The following is an 18,866-nucleotide window of genomic DNA, read 5'->3' as shown; positions in this document are numbered from 1 at the left end:
ATTGCATTGGAGATGAAGTGCTTCAAAACACTGAACAGGAAAGGAAGAGTAACCTACTATGTCGACCAACCTCCTCTCTGCAGCAGAAACGGACCCTGAGAGAAATTCAGAGAACTCTGGTTAAATCTTTGTGGAAGTTAGTAACATGTGCCAAGTAATTCAGCACCAGAAGAGCAAAAGTCGATGTTTAAACTCCATTCTCAAATCTGTAAAATGCCAATAATCCTTTGCTAGGAGGATGGACAGTGGAACTCTTCAGCTAGTTCCTTTTTGGTGCCAGACACTGCCAACATCATGGAATCAACAGCATGACCCTTGCTGCAATAAGGACAGTCTTAAGGAAACCAGAAATTGGTCAGGCTTATGTGAAACTGGCTTGGTCATGTCTGGTCCCTTCCATGCATGCTTAGGGATTAAATTTCCCATCCCATCCACAGGAGGGACCACCCACAATGAAGGACCAGCCCTGAAATTCTCGAGAAATACTGACTCCTAGGGATGGAGCTTTTGTGACCCACTACTCTTTTCAGTCCAAATAGTCTAGTATTTCCCCAAAAGAGACATACTCGAGGAGATCTAGGTGACCCCTCCTCTTCAAAGTCAGTATATTTAGTTATGGTTGAAAAAGGTGGGGGTACAAACACACCTGTACTATGTCCTTCCATATTATTGCTACAATATTCTTCACTGAAGGGAGTGTACAAGGGCTAAGACAACGAAGACTGGGAGGAAGAAAGCACAAAAGAACCATCTACGAACACATAGAACAGCCCTGGGCAAAATATGCACTGGCAACAACATACAACTTATAATGCTTAGAAAAATACAGAGGACCAAGTAGCACCCTCAAAAATGGAATTTGTGTTCAAACCTTGAAAAACGGCACCAGAAGAGGCAACCACACTAGCAGATTGTACCTTTAAAGACTAAGACAGACATTTGCCAGGAAAAGAACAAAAGGAAATGGCCTTGGAGATCTAGGAGGATGTGGTTTGCTTGGGAACAGCCAAATCCAAATTCCAAGGATGAAACGGAACAAACTGCTCAGACTTGCAAATAACTTTTGTTTTATGCAAACATCTGAGCTGTCTATGCTGGTCTAAGGTGTGAACAGCCTTCTCACTAGCAGAATGCAGAGAAGGGGGAAAAAAATGGAAGATGAATACAGTGATTAAGGAACAACTCATTAATCACCCCAGGTATTCAAGGATTTGTATAAAGAAACATTCTGTCTCTGAAAAAAAGAGGAATAGCCATAAGAGCCTGAAGTTCAGATACGTTTGGCAGAAGTAAGAGCTAACAGCAGAACAGCTTTCCAAGTACAAAGTTGCAAGGAAGCTGAAATAGTTTCTGAAGAAGCCAGATAAATTTTAAACTCAGGTCCTAAGAAGCTGTAATAGGCTTTCTTGTGGGCTTGATAGGAAGGAATCCTTTAAGAATACCTTACATAGAGAAGCCGGGGGGGGGGGGGGGGTGAAGAGGCAACAAAAATTGCTGACATGAGCTTTAACTGAAGAACATGTCAACCCAGTATGGAGCAGATCACACAAATGAGAGAGAGCCAAGGAACCCCCCACTGAAAAGGGATCCTGATGATGAGAGAGGCACCAAACAGAAAATCTTTTCCAGTTAGACATTGATTTTTCTGGTTTCTTGGCCACCTGCAGAATCATGTCCCTAGAAAAGGGGTGAGTAAAAGGAATCAAAACCACAGTGTCACTTGACATAAGAACATCTGAGGATGGATAAGAGATCCCCTGTCTTATAAGAAAAGATCAACCTTGTGTTAACTGCCCTGGCTGGATGAAAAGGCAAGAAAATCAGTGCTGCCTGGGCCGAAAGGGAGTCACCAACAATATTTTGGGAGTGTCCTGCTTGACCTTGGGCAGAACTCTTGCCAGCTGAAGGAGAGGATAGGGCATACAGAATCATTCCCTTCCAAGTAAAAGAGAATGTATCCACTTTACAAGTCAGAGGACTTGGTACTCCTGAACAGGAGAGGAAGTTGTCTGTTCATACAGAAGGCAAAAAAGGCCTACCCAAGGAATACCCCACTGATTGACTATGTCCAGAAACATGTCTGTAAAGCATATATTCCAAGAGTCTGCATTCTACACCTGCTCAGAGAGTATGCAACTAGATTGTGCTCTAAAGGTATGTAAACCGCCTAGAGAGTCCATGATAACTGATCCCAAGCCTGAAGAGTTAAGTCTGCAAAAGAGATAAGACCTCACACTCTCCTGCTTGCTACTATACCACATCATAGTGGTATTGTCCATAAAGATTTTCAGGGGGCTGGGGAGAGAAAGGGAATAAAAAGCCTGAAGAGGCAGAATCAGAGCCCTCATGTTGATATGGTCTGACCACTGACGAGGAGGTCAGAGACCCTGAACTTCCAGACAGCCACAAGAAGCACCACACCCAGGTCTGAGGTATCTGTGAATAGGTCTCGGGAAGGAACTTAAGCCTGAAAGGGCAGCACCAGACAGAGAAATTTGCTGAATCCACTACTGAAGCTTGAGTTTGAGACAAGGCAGAAAAGGAATACAGAACTCCATGGGGTGGTAAATGCTGAAGTCACCCCAATATGAGGTACCACTGTAGCTTCCTCATATGAAGCCTGGCAAGAGGAAGCATGGGGATGGTGGGGCCCATAAAGCCCAGAACCCTTATAAATTCCCAGGCCATAACAGGGGAAGAGGGACTTGGAAGAAGATGGTCAAAGTCAGAACTTTGTGAGCAGGAAGAGAAATCAAACATGGAAATGATCTGAATCCTGTAAAGAAAATATGATCATGAAAGGGCATGAAGGCTGACTGAGACTGTGGAGCACAGACTTTGTAACAGAAGATTGCTGAAGTGGAGAACTTGGAGACTACTACGAGATAGCCTGAATAAGCAATTCATCCTGGGGGGTATCTGTACCCCTCTAAGCCTGCAAAAAAGCAATGATGGGAGCAGGTCATTTGGTGAATCCCCTTAGGGCAGTAGAAAGGCCAAAGGGCAAACCAAAGAAACAGGAAAATGTAAGAATTTCCTGAACAGAAGGTTTACTGGAATATGAAGACAGCCATCCTTCAGCTCGAGAGAGACCAAGAAGTCCTGAGGAGGAGAAATAAAGTCTGAATACACAGTAACCTGAAAAAAGGGACCTTGCAGAAAGTGTAGCGTAGAGAAAAGTCCAGAACTGGTCTCCAAGTCCTACCTTCCAGGGAAGCAAACCATCCTGGTGTAAAAACCCTTTCCCACTTGGGTGGATGGAACAGGCTGAATGGTGCCTTACTCCAAAAGGGACTGCACAACTTGTAGGAAATGAGAAAACTGGCCTGAAAGAGGCTGCAGAATGCTTGAAAAAGGGGGGGGGGGTTAAGGGACTTCCATATCATGAAATAATCTGATGAATGACAGACAGCACCCAAGAATCTGAGATGATCTTTTGCCAATTTGGGAGAGACAGAGAAAGGCGGAGAACAAGGGGACCTGGCAAAATGTCAGATAGGTTTGTCCTGAAAGGGAGGTTTGTGACAGGAGTCTGAATACACTTAGCAAGAGAATGTACCTGGACCCCTTCCTACATTTGGAAGGCTGTCTACAGACAAAGGTCAATTTGGAAGGGTAATTCCTTTGAAATTTAGGAATAGGGGAGACAAAAATAAGCTTAAGTTTCTGCATGACCTTATCTTTAACCTGGAAAGACTAACAGATCAGCCACAGCTATTCCAAAAAGATTGGGAGAAGCATCCAAAACGTAGCCTGCCTTAATATCAAGCAAATCCTCAAGAAGCAGCCAAGAATAATGCCTCATCATAAAACCAAAGGTACCAAGCCATGGAAGAGGCATCATCAGCATCATAACTGCATTTTATGGAGTTAAAAGTAACCTGGAAAGTGGACCCAAGCAGAGAAAGAGCTGAAACTTTCCCATCAGAATCAGGAAGAACAGAGACAACCTTAGCTACCTGAGAAAGTAAATCCAAGACATGACTGGTCGGATGGGTTTGATAATTCAAAGCTCAAAACGACACAGCAGCAGCAGTGTACACTTCTTTACCCAATCTTTCCATACTTTTTCTGTGTATCTGAAGGAAGGAGCTTAGAGGAGGGCAAAAGCTTAAAAAGTTTAAATGTAAAGACTTGAAACCACCAAGATTCTCAGGATGACACTTAAAAACTTGCAGTTTCCAAGCACCTTGTAGAACCTATCCAGTTTCTTAGGGCAAGGGCTGAGAGCCTGGAGCTAAAGAGGCAGCAGAAAAGTTATGCAAAAGAGCTGCCAAAAGAGTAGGGACTACTTAGATGACTCCATTTGTAAATGCTCATGGAATCCCTTTTGGATGTCAAAGACCTGGAAGCAATGCCATTTAAAGTCCTTGATTATGAAGGCACAATACACACACAAAGGATAGTCTTCCAAAGGGGAAACTGGGCTCAAATAATCTTCCTCTGAGGCATAATCTAGATAAGGAATTAGAGAGGAGTACGCTAGTGAATCCTATCCAAAATCTAAATCCTCATCAGAGGAATTCAGTTCCCTTACCCTCTTAACAGAAGTGGAAGACCAGGAAGTAGCAAAGACTGAAACCCCCTGGGGAGGCTTCAAAGCCATCAAGGCACCGTAACAAGCCTTGGGTAAAATCCTGTCATTCACATTTGGGATCTTTAGCAACAGGGGTAATATGTTTTGCCTTTTATTTTTTTAAGTGGGGTGTCTGCCCTAACGACCCTCAGCAGTTTGGTCCATTGGCAAGTTTCAATATGAACAGGACTAAATTTCAGGAATCCCCCTTAGCCCTTTGGAAATAACCAGCCATTCTCCAACGTATATAGCAGATATCTGTAAAGCCTCTGAGGACCTGTGAACTCTGATCCATGCAAGCCTTTGCCAGGGTTGCGGCAGAGAAATCAGACTCAAGCGCTGGATGGTCTTCATGGTTTTCACTTGCTTCTAGAGAGGCATCTGCTGGAGGCTGGACAGCATTACTATCAGGCCTAGGACTTCTGTACCTTCTTATAAGATTGCTGTTCTTTGAGACAGGAAGACTCTACCATAGCACCATGAGCCAACAATTTAAGAGATTGGATCTTCAAGTATATGGATAGAAATAAGTAACTATGAAAGGTCTTAGGGACACAAGCTTGACAGAAAGCACTGCATATGGTCATGGGAAACACCTAAGCAAAGGCAGACACTGGTCATGATGGTCTTTAATGGGGAATCTGCCTGCCACACTAACATTTTCCCTTCTAGAATGACATCAACACAAGTAAACAAAACAGGGAAAAAATGCAACCCCCAACAAGGCACCTAACTGAAACAGCTTGGTAACCAGCACAACAAAAGGGATGTCAGACAGATGTTCGATAATGGTGTTCAGATTGGCTGCAAAAAATTTCTGAGTATTTGCATCCATACATCACCTTTTTGCCCCAAGCCCTACACAGGGAGTATACGTGTGATGTATGGCACGAGACCTAAAGGCTTTTGTATACTAACGAGACATTGGTCAATCCTTGGTTGAAGATCCCCTCACTGAATACTGCAACAGTGATATGGAAGGCTATTTAATGTTGTCTGGGCCTAAAATGAGGCATGAGAAGCATCTTTGGCAAGGACTTTTTGATTTCTAGAAGAACTTTAGGTATCAGAGGAAAAGGATCAGGGAAGCAAATAAACATTCTTGTCTAGGATAAACAAAAAATCTGTTATCCATGCCTTTTTGTAAGGTATCCTGCAAGACAACTCTTTCAGTGGTCTGTTGAGATAGGAGGTACAAAAATCTACTTGAAGAGTTCCTCGTGGGAAGACAATTCTACTACAAGATCTCTAGGTGCAACATTCACTCATGAGTATGCCCTGGATCTGCACAGAAATGTATCTACTGTGTTCTGTTCTAACAGAATTTATGCTGACTGTAGAGTCAGACTGTGCTGAACTACCAGTTCTGGGGCAACCACGGTTAACATACAAATGGAGAAGGATCTAGTTCTCCCTTGTTTCTTTCTATACCAGATCACTGTGATGTTATCTGTAATCATTATCACAAAGAGGAAACAAAGGAGAGAAGATTAGTAAAGCAGAGATTAAACAGAAGATGAGCTTATGGAATACCTGCAAAGTGAAAGTCAAACAGGTTATGTTATAGCATCATGGAACAATCAGGCCCCAAAGTAAGGGGAAACAGGTGGAGCGGTAGACACCTGAAAAATATAAATACAGGAAAGGAAGAGATTTAATATGGTGCAATATTTATGCAAAGGATAAAGGAAAACTGCAAAACTTATCAGTATAAAAAAGCAGTCCCAAAGATATTTGGTGAGAAATATAGGCAAAGGCACACAGACATGGAAAATTTTACCAAAAATAAATAAATAAATAAAGGGGGAGGGGGGGGGGCTGGCAAAGTAGAAAAGAAGTTTAGTAGAAACTGAAGTTATGGATTATCAGTGAAGTAAAGGATTTAGTGTTGAAAACCAAACTCTGGTAGCGTCACAGCCATACCTCTCAACATGGAAACATCAAAAATCTGGACAAGACCCATGAAATATAAGTACAAATGTATGCAGATTAACATCTAATTTGCATACATACTTATGTAACCCCATCCACTCCAGTGGAATTGTGGGATATTAACTTTCAAACGCAAACTGAAGAACACACAACCAAAATATGGCACCAGAGACCCCTTGCAGCCATTCTAATGTCCCATTACCTGGCTATTTCGCCCCATTTACCATAAACACTAATGTGTGCATACTGCTTTACTTATACAATGATGATTTGGATTTTAGTTTTACATTTTACAGCACAACAATGCACAAACACTAACAGACATCTGGTAAACAAAGCAATACTGTCTCACAATGAAAATAGACTTAGCATTAAAACTTCTCTGCCCTTGAAACTCACATTCATTGAAACAGCACTGAAACCCACACCACATCCAAAGAAAATGCATCTGGCCAGTGGTGGACAAAGATTGCCTTTGGGCTGTTTTCAAATCATTGGCCCCTTGCACACAAAACAAGAAGCATACATCTTGTTCTTTTCTTTGATACACCTTCCTGACTTTATTAAATTATACTCCTTGTATAATACAACGCATTTGCTAGACAAAGTGCATTTTAAATTTATTTGAACATTTTTCCAGTAGGCTGTACTGTAGGCAATGAAACAAAATGCATGAACCAATAATGACAAAACTACCCATCAAAAAAGTCTACTTCCACACCCACACTACAAATAGAATGACAGCAGTGTAAGCCATAGGCATCTTACGCAACTTCTTGCACTTATTTTCAATTTCATTTGGGGGGGGGGCAAAAGGTCAAAAACGAGCGACACATTTTAAACACTGCTTGCATAATTTTGTAAAGTTGCTAGAATAAAATGTGTTACCACCATGCATTTCACTGGCAAGTCTGAACCCAGGACCCTATGCACTACAGTCAGAGAAACATACCACTATGCCAAATCAGCAGCTTCCTGAAAAATAGGAAGACAAACTTAACGGCCATCACTTAGTAAATTCAGTTCTCACTTCTCACCATAGCTCTCAACTCTTAGCACAAAAAACCTGGACAAAGCTCACAAGTGATGGTGGCTAGGAACTTACCAGGGACACATTTTAAACATTGCTTGTATAATTTTGTAAAGTTACTAGAATAAAATGTTGTTACACCACCATTCATTTCACTGGCAAGTCTTGAACCCAGGACCTATGCACTACAGTCAAAGCAACATACTACTATGCCAAATCAGCAGCTTCCTGAAAAACAGGAAGACTGCAACTTAATGGCTATCATTTAGTGAATTAATTTCTCACTACAGCTCTCAACCTCTTAGCACAAAAAACCTGGGCAAAGCTCACAAGTGGTGGTGGCTAGGGACTTTAGGCTCTTTTTATCCTATACCCAAGGTACAGGGTATGAAGCTGAGTACCTGTAGCCACCAGGTGTATTAAATGGGGGGCATTTTCACACACACACACACACACACACACACACACACACACACACACACACACACACACACACACACACACACGTTTCCTTACTTCGTTCTGCAGTTCCTTTCCACAGTGTTTTAAGTCGCTCCCACTCGCTCTCATTTAAACTCTGTCACAGCAGCCAGCCACTCCTTACTTCATTCTGCAGAGTTACTTTCCATAGCTGCAGCAGCCAGACATTCCTTACTTCATTCTGCAGAGTTAGTTTCCTTAGTGCTCATAGTGCTGTAACAGTCATTCCCACTCGCATTTGAACTTCATTCTGTCGCAGATCCATAGTGCTGTTACTGTAATAGTCAGTAGACAGAAGAAAATGTGTGAGCTCCTTGAGCTCAGTTCCGACAGGCTGGTAGCCCTGATGGAGCTGACATCATTGCATACATGACGTCAGCTCTAACAGCGTGGAGATTAAAAAAACAAAAGAAAAAATCGGAAATGAAAGTGCCACCTTGGAATTGTGGCACCCCTTCATTTGAACCCCAAAACTAGGTACAAAACAAGTAATTCGGCACTGTTGGGAGGTATGATCACAGCTTGATAGAACAATGAATCCCTACATTAAGGAAAAACAGGTGGAACAGGAAGCATCTCATCAGTTGCCACATGAAGACATTTTGATGCCTTAAGTAAGAAACCAGTACAAAAGTCAAAATGGAGTTGCACAGCAAGGGAAGGAACAGGAAACTTTAGCAACTTTGATGCAGTCAATGTTGTAGCGAGAGAGGCCAGTGAGGTTCCATACAAAACAGCAATGGATGAAGCAAAATGCAGTTGAAGAGAATAGTTCACAAGTAGATGTTCTGGAACTTTATGTAGGTTGACAGCAGGAAACTGAGAACAAAGAATGCGCCCACAGTTTAGCAGAAAATGACCAAAGGGAAGAGTTGTGTAATTTAATGCAGATGGAGAGACATATTACGGTCGATGAAAGAAAGATTACAAGAAAGTCAATAAGACCCAAAATATTAGAAATCTGATAAAACAAATGAACACAGTAATCATGACTACAGAAATTCATGTGACATACCAGAAGTAATATTACTGTGCAACTAAACAGATAAAGTCTTGCCAAAAAAAAAAAATGCTGAGCAATAAAGGAAAGGAAGGAAAAAAAAATCAAATGCTATCATGGAAGTATCGAAAAGAGAAAAATATAAAGCAATTAAGACCAGAAGTGTCAATATTAGAAAAATATATACAAGGAAACAGATAAAGCAAAAATAATTAGAAAGATATACATAATAAAATCAATGCACAGTTTTATAACAAAAGTACAGTTTTGTACCTACCATAAATGTAGATGTCCGATAGGTATGCATCTGCAGTCCTTACATATGGGTCGTCCTGCCTCAGGCAGCCCTTTCGGTCGGCCGGATTCCAAAGTCTGGGTCCGGCGTCGGCTGATGTTGCCCTTTTCCCGACGTCAGAGCGTCTGGGGTATAAAAGCGTCAGCCGACGCCATCTTCCTCAGTTTTTCTTGCCCCAGATGCCAGGTGCCCTCTAAATAAGGCTAAATTTGGAGAGATGGAAAAAAAAAATCCAAACATGCACAGCAATAAAAAACAAATACACCTTAAAAGATAACCCCAGCTAGCTAAAATGAGGGATAGGTACCCAAAGAATACCACAGAGGGGTAGGAGGGAGGGAAAACCTGACTGCAGATGCATACCCATCGGACATCTACATTTATGGGAGGTACAAAACTGTACTATGTCCTTCAAGGATGCATCTGCAGTCCTTACATATGGGTAGAATACCATAGTCAAGCTGGGGGTGGTAGGACCCAAGAAACGAATGGTGTAGCTAACATGCCCTGCAGGACTGCAGTAGCAAAGCCTGCTCTGGATCTGGAATATAAAGGCAAGTTGTAATGCTTGGAAAATGTATGCACAGAGCTCCATGTAGCAGCTTCTAAAATGTCCTTTGTAGCCACCCCTCTTAAGAAGGCTGTGGAGGTGGCTGTTGCTCTGGTAGAATGAGGCCTGATGTTAGCTGGCACAGCTTTCCCATGAAAAGAGTAACAGAATAGAATGCAATTTCCTGTCCATTTTGAAATTGTCTGTTTGGAAATTGCTTTTCCTTGTACACCAGCAGCATATGCTACAAAGAGTTGGTCAGTTTTTCTGTAAGTCTTAGTTCTGTCCAAGTAGTAGCACAACTGTCTGTGAATGTCCAGGGTATGCAGAAGTTTCTCTCTTTTATTTTGCGGATTTGGAAAGAAGGTAGGCAGGTGAATAGCTTGGTTCAGTGAGACCCTGGATACCACCTTTGGCATGAATGAAGGATTGGTTCTCAAAGAGAGACTGTCCTGATGAAAAATGAGAAATGGTTGTACTGCCATGAGGGCCTGTAACTCAGATACTCTTCTTGCTGAGGTTATGGCCAGAAGGAAGGCAGTCTTCCAAGACAGGAATTGTAGTTCTGAAGATGCTGCTGGTTCAAAGGGAGGAAGAGTTAATTTTTCCAATATGAAGTTAAGGCCCATGTAGGCACTGGTGGTTTCCTTGGAGGGTTGATGTTTTTTATCCCTCTTAGGAACTGCCTTAGCAGAGGATGAGAAAATACAGGTGGATCAGTGTTGTACACTGCTGAAATTGCTGAAGCATGAATCTTTATGGAAGAATAAGAAAGGCCATTATGGAGCATTTCAGCCAAGTATTCAAGGATATGTGGAATGCTCATCACTGACGGATCTTGACCCTTTGCGGTGTTCCAGGTACGAAATCTTTTCCATTTTGCTGAATATGCCTTTCTTGTGGAAGGCCGCCGAGCTTCCATGATGATATCCTTTACCCTCTTGGATAGTTTATCCTGGCAAGGAGTCAAGGTATTTTCCAGGCTGTCAGCTGCAAGGTTTTTAGGCTGGAGTGCAGAGTTTTGTAATTGTGCTGCGTCAGAAGTGGCCACTGTGGTAGAGGCCACGGTTTCGTGCGTGACATGCTCCTTAACAGTGGGTACACCAGTGTTGTCTTGGCCAGTCCGGAGCTATCAGAATCACCTTTGGTTGCTCTGCCCTGATCTTCAGTAAGACCTTGGTCATTAACGGTAGAGGTGGGAATGCATATACTGTTAGAGTATTCCAGCTGAAAGAGAGGGCGTCCACTTTCCATGCTTGAGGATGGTATATGCCCTTGTGCAGAATTTCTTCAGTTGATGGTTGTGGTGGGAGGCAAAAAGATCCATGTCTGGCCTTCCCCATGATTGTGTTAACTGAAGAAAAATATCTGGGTGCAACATCCATTCGTGTGGATCCATGATGTTTCTGCTCAGACTGACACCAGTACATTGTCCTTTCCTGGTACGAACTGGGATTGCAGCTCTATATTGAGGTTTAAGGAAAGTTCCCACAGATTCATTGCCAGCCTGCAAAGAGGGTAGGAACGGGTACCTCCTTGCTTGTTTATGTACCACATAACTGTGGTATTGTCTGTCTATTAGCAGGTGACCTTGATGCAGGAAGTGTTCGAAGGCCTCAATTGAATGTATCACTGCCAGCATTTCCTTCTGGTTGATGTGCAGGTGCAATTCTTTTTGTGTCCATTGTCCTTGAATGCATCTGCCCTCCATGTGCGCTCCCCATCCATGGTCTGAGACGTCCGTTGTAATGGTTTGGCTGATATGTGGCTTGCTGAAAGGCAGACCCATGTTTGACTGGCTTGCTTTTGCCCACCACAGGAATTCCTTTTGAAGGCATGGAATGAGGGGGATCAAAGCTTCTAGGCTGTGACTGTGCTGAGACCATAGACTCCTTAGGTACCATTGTAGTTTCCTCATATGCAGCCTTGCTTGTGGAATCAGAAGAATGCAAGATGCCATGAAACCCAGGGCCTGCAGGATTTTCCTTGCAGTCAGCTGGGTTTGTGTTGTCAGATTTCTGAAATAATCCGGTAATTGTTCTTGTTTTTCTTCTGCGAGAAAAGCCATTTGGGTGTTTGTATCCAGTTTTGCACCCAGGAAAATTATTCGTTGGGATGGAACAAGTCTTGATTTCTGAATGTTGACTGTGTAACCGAAGGCCTGTAGTAGGCGGATGGCATAGTTCAAGTGTTTTACCAGTGTTTGTTGGCTGTCCGCTTGTATAAGGCAGTCGTCCAGGTATGGGTATATTTGAATCCCCTGAAGTCTGCAATGTGCAATTACTGATGCCAGGCATTTCGTGAATACTCTGGGCGCAGTAGATAAGCCAAAGGGCAATGCTGAGAATTGATAACGCTCTGTTCCTGCAAGAAATCTGAGGTATCTTCTGCAACTGTGTCTGATAGGGACATGCAGGTATGCCTCCTTGAGGTCTAGAGTTACCAGCCAGGACCCCTTGCCCAGCATGGGAAGGAGTTGCTGTAAGGTCAACATTTTGAATTTTGGCATGATGAGATAAGTATTCAGTGCGGACAAGTCCAGAATAGGCCTCCATTGCTTTTCTTTTCTTGGAACAAGGAATAGTCTGGAATAAAATCCTTGGCCTTGTTCTGTGAAAGGAACCTTTTCTATTGCTTTCATTTGTAGTAGGTTGGAAATTTGTTTGAAAGCCTCTGCCCTTTGATTTGGTGGCAGGTTTGGCATGCCTTGTCCTTTTGGTAATGTATGAAAATGGAATCTGTATCCTTTGTCTATTATTTGCAGTATCCATTTGTCCTTTGTAATACTGTGCCAATTTTCTGAGAATAAAGATAGCTTTCCGCCCAAAGGTGCTTCCAATTGAGCCCTGGTTGGCGGGGTCAAAGTCAAGTCACTGAGATGGTCCTTGTGTAGTAGTTGTAGGTCCTGCACTACCTCTCTGGTTAGGAGGCTGCCACTGACGTCCTCTGTAGGAGCCTCGAGCTTGCCCTCTACCTCTGGCACGCCTGTTTTTGCCTCTCTGAAATCTGTCTGTGTCTGGAAAGGACCAATTCTTAGAAGGCCAATTTCTGCTGAATCTTGGTGGTTGGACCTGGAGAAAATCTTAGACAGTTTGTACTGATTTAGCCTTTTCCTCAAATTTCTTTAAGACCTCTTGAGCCATGGAACCAAATAACTTTTGCTTTTCCAGTGGTGCATCCAGAAGCTTTGCTTTAACATGATCTGGCAGTGTTTGTTCCTTCAGCCAAGCATGTCTACGTATGAATGCACCTGTCATTGCTGACCTACATGAAGCTTCCAATGCATCATAACCACACTGTAAGAAATGGCTGCTAACCTGCTGGGAGTTATGCACCAGATCCTGAAGCGCCTTGCGATCTAGGGGTTCAGGCGAGGTTAGTTTTTTTATGCAATTCATCTAACAGATACTCTTGGTAATGTGTATCATATGGAATTGACAATTTAATGCTCTCATAGAAAGTGTGGAAGAAGTATACACTTTTTTACCCCATCTCTCTAAAGCCCTGGATTTCCTTTCAGAAGGAAGTGGGTTCTTAGTAGTGGTGGTTGTAACCCCTTTAGGGCCCTGGGAAATAGTTTCTGGGTCAGCAGAGTGGCCCTTGTAAAGGAATAGCTGTGAGTCCGGGACCCTGTAGTACCTGTTGGGTTTGACAGGAGCCGGAGGAAGGGAGTCAGGGGAAATACTAGACTCAGAGTACACATCATCTATAACATTTAAAACAGGAGGAATAGCCAAAGGTCTATGCTGAGGTAAATGCAAAAAAGTCCTTAACCTCTTCCTGGAATCAGAGAATTCCTGGCCTTGCCATTTGAAATGCTCTCTCATGGAGTGAAGGGTCTCCCCAAAGGACAACTCTTCAGGGGGGGGGGGGGCTGAGGGAATAGATTCCTCTGCATCAGAATCCTCGGAGGCCGAAAAGGCCTCCTCCTGGTAGTCTGAATGGGCAGAGTCATCTGAGGCATCATCAGAAGACTGGGGATCTGTCTGCTCAACCCTGGGCCTTTTGTCTGGAGCTGGTTGAGAGCCCCTGTCTGGATGTGGCCGAGAGCCCCTGATTAAGGAAATAAGGTCCTCAGCTAAACTTAAAATTTGTGAACCCATAGTGGATCCCTGAGGAATAGCCTTGGTAGGGAGAGATTTTGGCTGTTTAGCAGCTTTAGCACGTGTGAAGGCCTTTATGGACATGGATAAAGGAGGCCTGGCTGCCCCACGTGCTGGAGTAGTTTTATCAACAGAAATGGTGTTGGATATTTCCTGAGCACCGGTTTCAGATGGAAATTCTATGACGGACACAGTGGTGGCCTCCAGTACCGAAGTTACCGGTTGTGCCGGTCGGAAGCAGTAGAGATTCGGCTTCAGCAGAGACCGAGACACTCGCGGTAGGCCTAGGCGTGGTGTTGGCCGAAACTATGGACCGCGTGTGTCGGTCCTTATCCTTCCGTTTTTTGGGTAAATGTGCTGTCGGAAGTTCCGACGGCATGGTGTAACAGTAATTTTCCCCAAAATATTCCTCTGCAAACTCTGCCCGACACCTAAGAGTGCGTTTATTGAAGGAAGTACAGGCCGAGACGTCATGGTCTGGGCCTAGGCAGGGTAAGCAATAAGAGTGGAAATCCCTATGAGGTATTTGTTTCCCACAAGTTAAACAATTATTAACTTTAACCGTTTGATCTGACATCGGCTGAGGCAAGAAAGAGTCCCCAAAGGGGTACTTAGCTTTTTGAAGACTTCGGTAGCTGAAATCACAGGAGCTGGCCGACCGGCACTTCTGAACTGCTTCTGCTTTGGGCACCGTGTGGCAAGAAAGACTGAGGAAGATGGCGTCGGCTGACGCTTTTATACCCCAGACGCTCTGACGTCGGGAAAAGGGCGACATCAGCTGACGCCGGACCCATACTTTGGAATCCGGCCGACCGAAGGGCTGCCTGAGGCAGGACAACCCATATGTAAGTACTGCAGATGCATCCTTGAAGGACATCCAGGATCTAGAAACCTATTGCAAATAATAAACTGAAGATATCAGCACAGGCAGAAAAGCTTAGAAGATATGCAGATAAATATAAAGGAAAAGTACAAAATAAGCAATTCATTAATGATCCAAAGAAGTTTTACAGAGAATTGGAAAACAAAGCAAAAGGGATAGAAACACCACCAAAAAAAAAAGAAGAAACAGACATTTTGGAGAAGTATTTATGAAGACCCTGTGCAACATAATAAAGATGCTGAATGGATAAAATAAGTAAAAGAAATAGTAATATGTTCAAGGGTAAAAGACATGAAATGGGATGAAGTAACTGACAGAGAAACTAAATCAAAATTAAGAAAATTGCTTAACTGGAAAGCCACAGGCCCAGATGTAGTACCCAACTTTTTGCTACAAGTATTAACATCTTAACACAAATATTTAGCCCTGAGTAAAAACCATTTACATCTGCACCCTGAACAGACACCAACCTGGTTAACAGGAAAAACGATCCTCGTCCTCTAGAGTGAAAGTACAGTTGTGTACACTTACCATAAATGTAGATGTTTGAGTGCATTCACCATTGCAGTCATTACATTTGGGTTATCCTGTTGGCAGGTTGCTTTCAGTCGGCCTGAATTCCAAAGTCTTGGGTCCTGCGTCGGTTGCTGTTGCCTCTTCCCTGACGTCAGGTCGTCAGGGGTATAAAAGTTACAGCCGACGCCACTTTTCAGTTTTTCTTGCCCCAGATGTCAGGTGCCCCCAAAAGGGTAGGCTAAAAATATGTAAATAAAACATACATGCACCAAAATAAGCTTTACCTTCATATATAAGCAAATACACCACCTAGGTTGTATAGATTAGAGAAATAAAGATAAGTGCCAGCAAAAATAAGGGAGATGGCGGGTGGGTAACCTGGACTGCAACAGTGAATACACTCGAACATCTACATTTATGGTAAGTGTACATAACTGTACTACGTTCTTCGTGTTTCACTGTTGCAGTCATTACATTTGGGTTGAGTCCCAAAGCTATGGTTGGGGGGCTGGAGCTAAACAGCATTAGGAGCGGCTATGAGGCCCTGCAGAACTGCAGTGGCAAAGCCTGCCCTGGATTTAGAGTAAAGAGGCAGATTGTAATGTTTTGTAAAGGTATGCACTGAACTCCAAGTAGCAGCCTCTAAAATGTCTTTGGTTGGTAGTCCCCTGAGAAAGGCTGCAGAAGTGGCTGCAGCTCTGGTTGAATGTGGCCTAATGCCCCTTAGGCACTGGTTTGCCATGCTGAGAGTAGCAGAAATGAATGCAGTGACCTATCCACTTTGAAATAGTCTGCTTGGAGATAGCCTTTCCTTGTGATGCTGCGGCATATGCCACTAGTAAGTTTTCTGTCTTTCTGAAAACTTTACTTTTGTCCAAGTAGAATCTAAGTTGTCTGTGTACGTCCAAAGAATGCAGAATTTTCTCCCCCTTGTTCTGTGGATTTGGATAAAAAGTTGGCAAATGAATAGTTTGGTTAAGGGCTACACTGGATACCACCTTAGGCCTAAATGTAGGGTTTGTTCTCGGAGAGACGCTGTCTGGATAAAAAATGATAAAGGGTTCCACAGCCATGAGAGCCTGTAGCTTTGAAACTCGTCTTGCAGAAGTTATTGCTAGAAGCAGAGCTGTTTTCCAAAATAAGAACTTTATATCCGCAGTAGCAGTTGGCTCAAAAGGAGGTAAGCCGAGTTCTTCCAAGACGTAATTGAGGTCCCATGCAGGTATTGGCGTTCTCCTTGGAGGTCTTAAGTTTTTGGCTCCTCTGAGGTACTGCCTTACTAAAGGATGAGAAAAGAGTGGTGGCTCTGTATTGTAATGAGCCGAAATGGCAGAGGCATGGATTTTAATTGATGAAAAAGATAGGCCTTTGTCCAGCATCTCAGTTAAGTATTGAACAATCTGAATAATATTTGGGACAGCTGTATCAGGTTCCTTGAGCTTGGTTCCAAGCACAAAATCTCTTCCATTTCCCAGCATAGGATTTTCTAGTACTAGGCCTTCTGGCTTCTAAAATACCTTTTTGTAAGGTATCCTGCAAGACAACTCTTTCAGTGGTCTGTTGAGATAGGAGGTACAAAAATCTACTTGAAGAGTTCCTCGTGGGAAGACCATTCTACTACAAGATCTCTAGGTGCAACATTCACTCATGTGTATGCCCTGGATCTGCACAGAAATGTATCTACTGTGTTCTGTTCTAACAGAATTTATGCTGACTGTAGAGTCAGACTATGCTGAACTACCAGTTCTGGGGCAACCACGGTTAACATACAAATGGAGAAGGATCTAGTTCTCCCTTGTTTCTTTCTATACCAGATCACTGCGATGTTATCTGTAATCATTATCACAAAGAGGGAACAAAGGAGAGAAGATTAGTAAAGTAGAGATTAAACAGAAGATGAGCTTATGGAATACCTGCAAAGTGAAAGTCAAACAGGTTATGTTATAGCATCATGGAACAATCAGGCCCCAAAGTAAGGGGAAACAGGTGGAGCGGGAGACACCTGAAAAATATAAATACAGGAAAGGAAGAGATTTAATATGGTGCAATATTTATGCAAAGGAGAAAGGAAAACTGCAAAACTTAACAGTATAAAAAAGCAGTCCCAAAGATATTTGGTGAGAAATATAGGCAAAGGCACACAGACATGGAAAATTTTACCAAAAATAAATAAATAAAGGGGGGGGGGGTGGCAAAGTAGTTTAGTAGAAATTAGAAGTTATGTACTCACCATAACGTTCCATCTGAGTAGCTGTATTCATTTGTCTGCAACCTGTGGGTTATGGATCCGATATCGGATCCGAACCGGCATGGTTTACCAGCTATGGATCCAAGCTCTCAGCTCCTCCCCTCACCCATAATGCCCTGCTCTACCCTCATGACCTCAGATCGAGTTTGCCAACAGCAAGAACACCCTGAAAAGGGTAAAACACATCATATGCAGGAAACTGAAAGGCCAGGGGGATAGGAGGGCGGGATGGTTGCAGACAAATGAATACACCTACTCAGATGGAACGTTATGGTGAGTACATAACTTCTAAATCTGAAGTAGGAGATTCATTTGTCTGCAACCTGTGGGACAGAGTCCCCAGCTACCTGAATCTTGGGCGCCATCATGGAAGGATATTCCGAGCACTGAGCCAAAGGATGCTCTACCCCTAGATGCAAGATCCAACTTGTAGTGGGAAATAAAAGTATGAGATGAAGCCCGTGGCTGCTGCACAAATATCATCTAGAGGAATCCTAGCCTTAAAGGCTGCCGAGGTAGAGACTGACCGGTTGAATGGGCATGTACACCTCCGGCTTGGGCCTTCCCGGCTTGATAAGCCAATAAGATACATTGTGAAATCCAGCGAGATAATGAGACTTTAGAAATTGGTTTGCCCAAATTAAATTTAGCAAAGGAAATGAACAACTGGTCGGATTGCCTATGACCAGCCGTCCTGTTTAGATAAAATCTAAGTTGCCTGTGAACATCTAAGGAGTGAAGCTTGTATTCACCTTTGTTTTCATATTTAGGAAAGAAAACAGGGAGGTTAATGGATTGATTAATGTTTGCTTCAGAAGCTACCTTAGGAAGAAAGGACGGGTTGGTCCTGAGGTAAACACGGTCCGGATGAAAGACCAAGTAAGGAGGTTTAGCTGATAATGCTTGAAGCTCTGAGACTCTCTTGGCCGAAGTAATGGCTACTAAGAAGGCGGTCCTGAAAGATAAGAATTTCAGATCTACCGTAGCCGGTTCGAGAAGCGGTCAAGGCCTGGAGAACTAAGGAAAGGTCCTAAGGAGGAACCGCTTGCTTTACAGGGGGCCTGAGAAGAAAATGAGAAGTTATGTACCTACCATAACGTTTCATGTTAGTTGTCTTCTCTTGCCTTCTTTCTTGCTTGATGGGTTCGGAGCCGATCCTCGGCTCCGACTCGGCACTTGCTAAGCTCGAGAGTCACTTTTACCAGCTCGAGGCAGCCCCATATCCCATGATGCAAGGCGGTAAGTACCCAGCT

The sequence above is a fragment of the Protopterus annectens genome, chromosome 17.part0, assembly GCF_019279795.1.
Source record: "Protopterus annectens isolate FY-2018-M chromosome 17.part0, PAN1.0, whole genome shotgun sequence".
Taxonomy (NCBI): Eukaryota; Metazoa; Chordata; order Ceratodontiformes; family Protopteridae; genus Protopterus; species Protopterus annectens.
The sequence above is the reverse complement of the archived record's forward strand: the minus strand, read 5'-3'. Positions refer to the sequence as shown.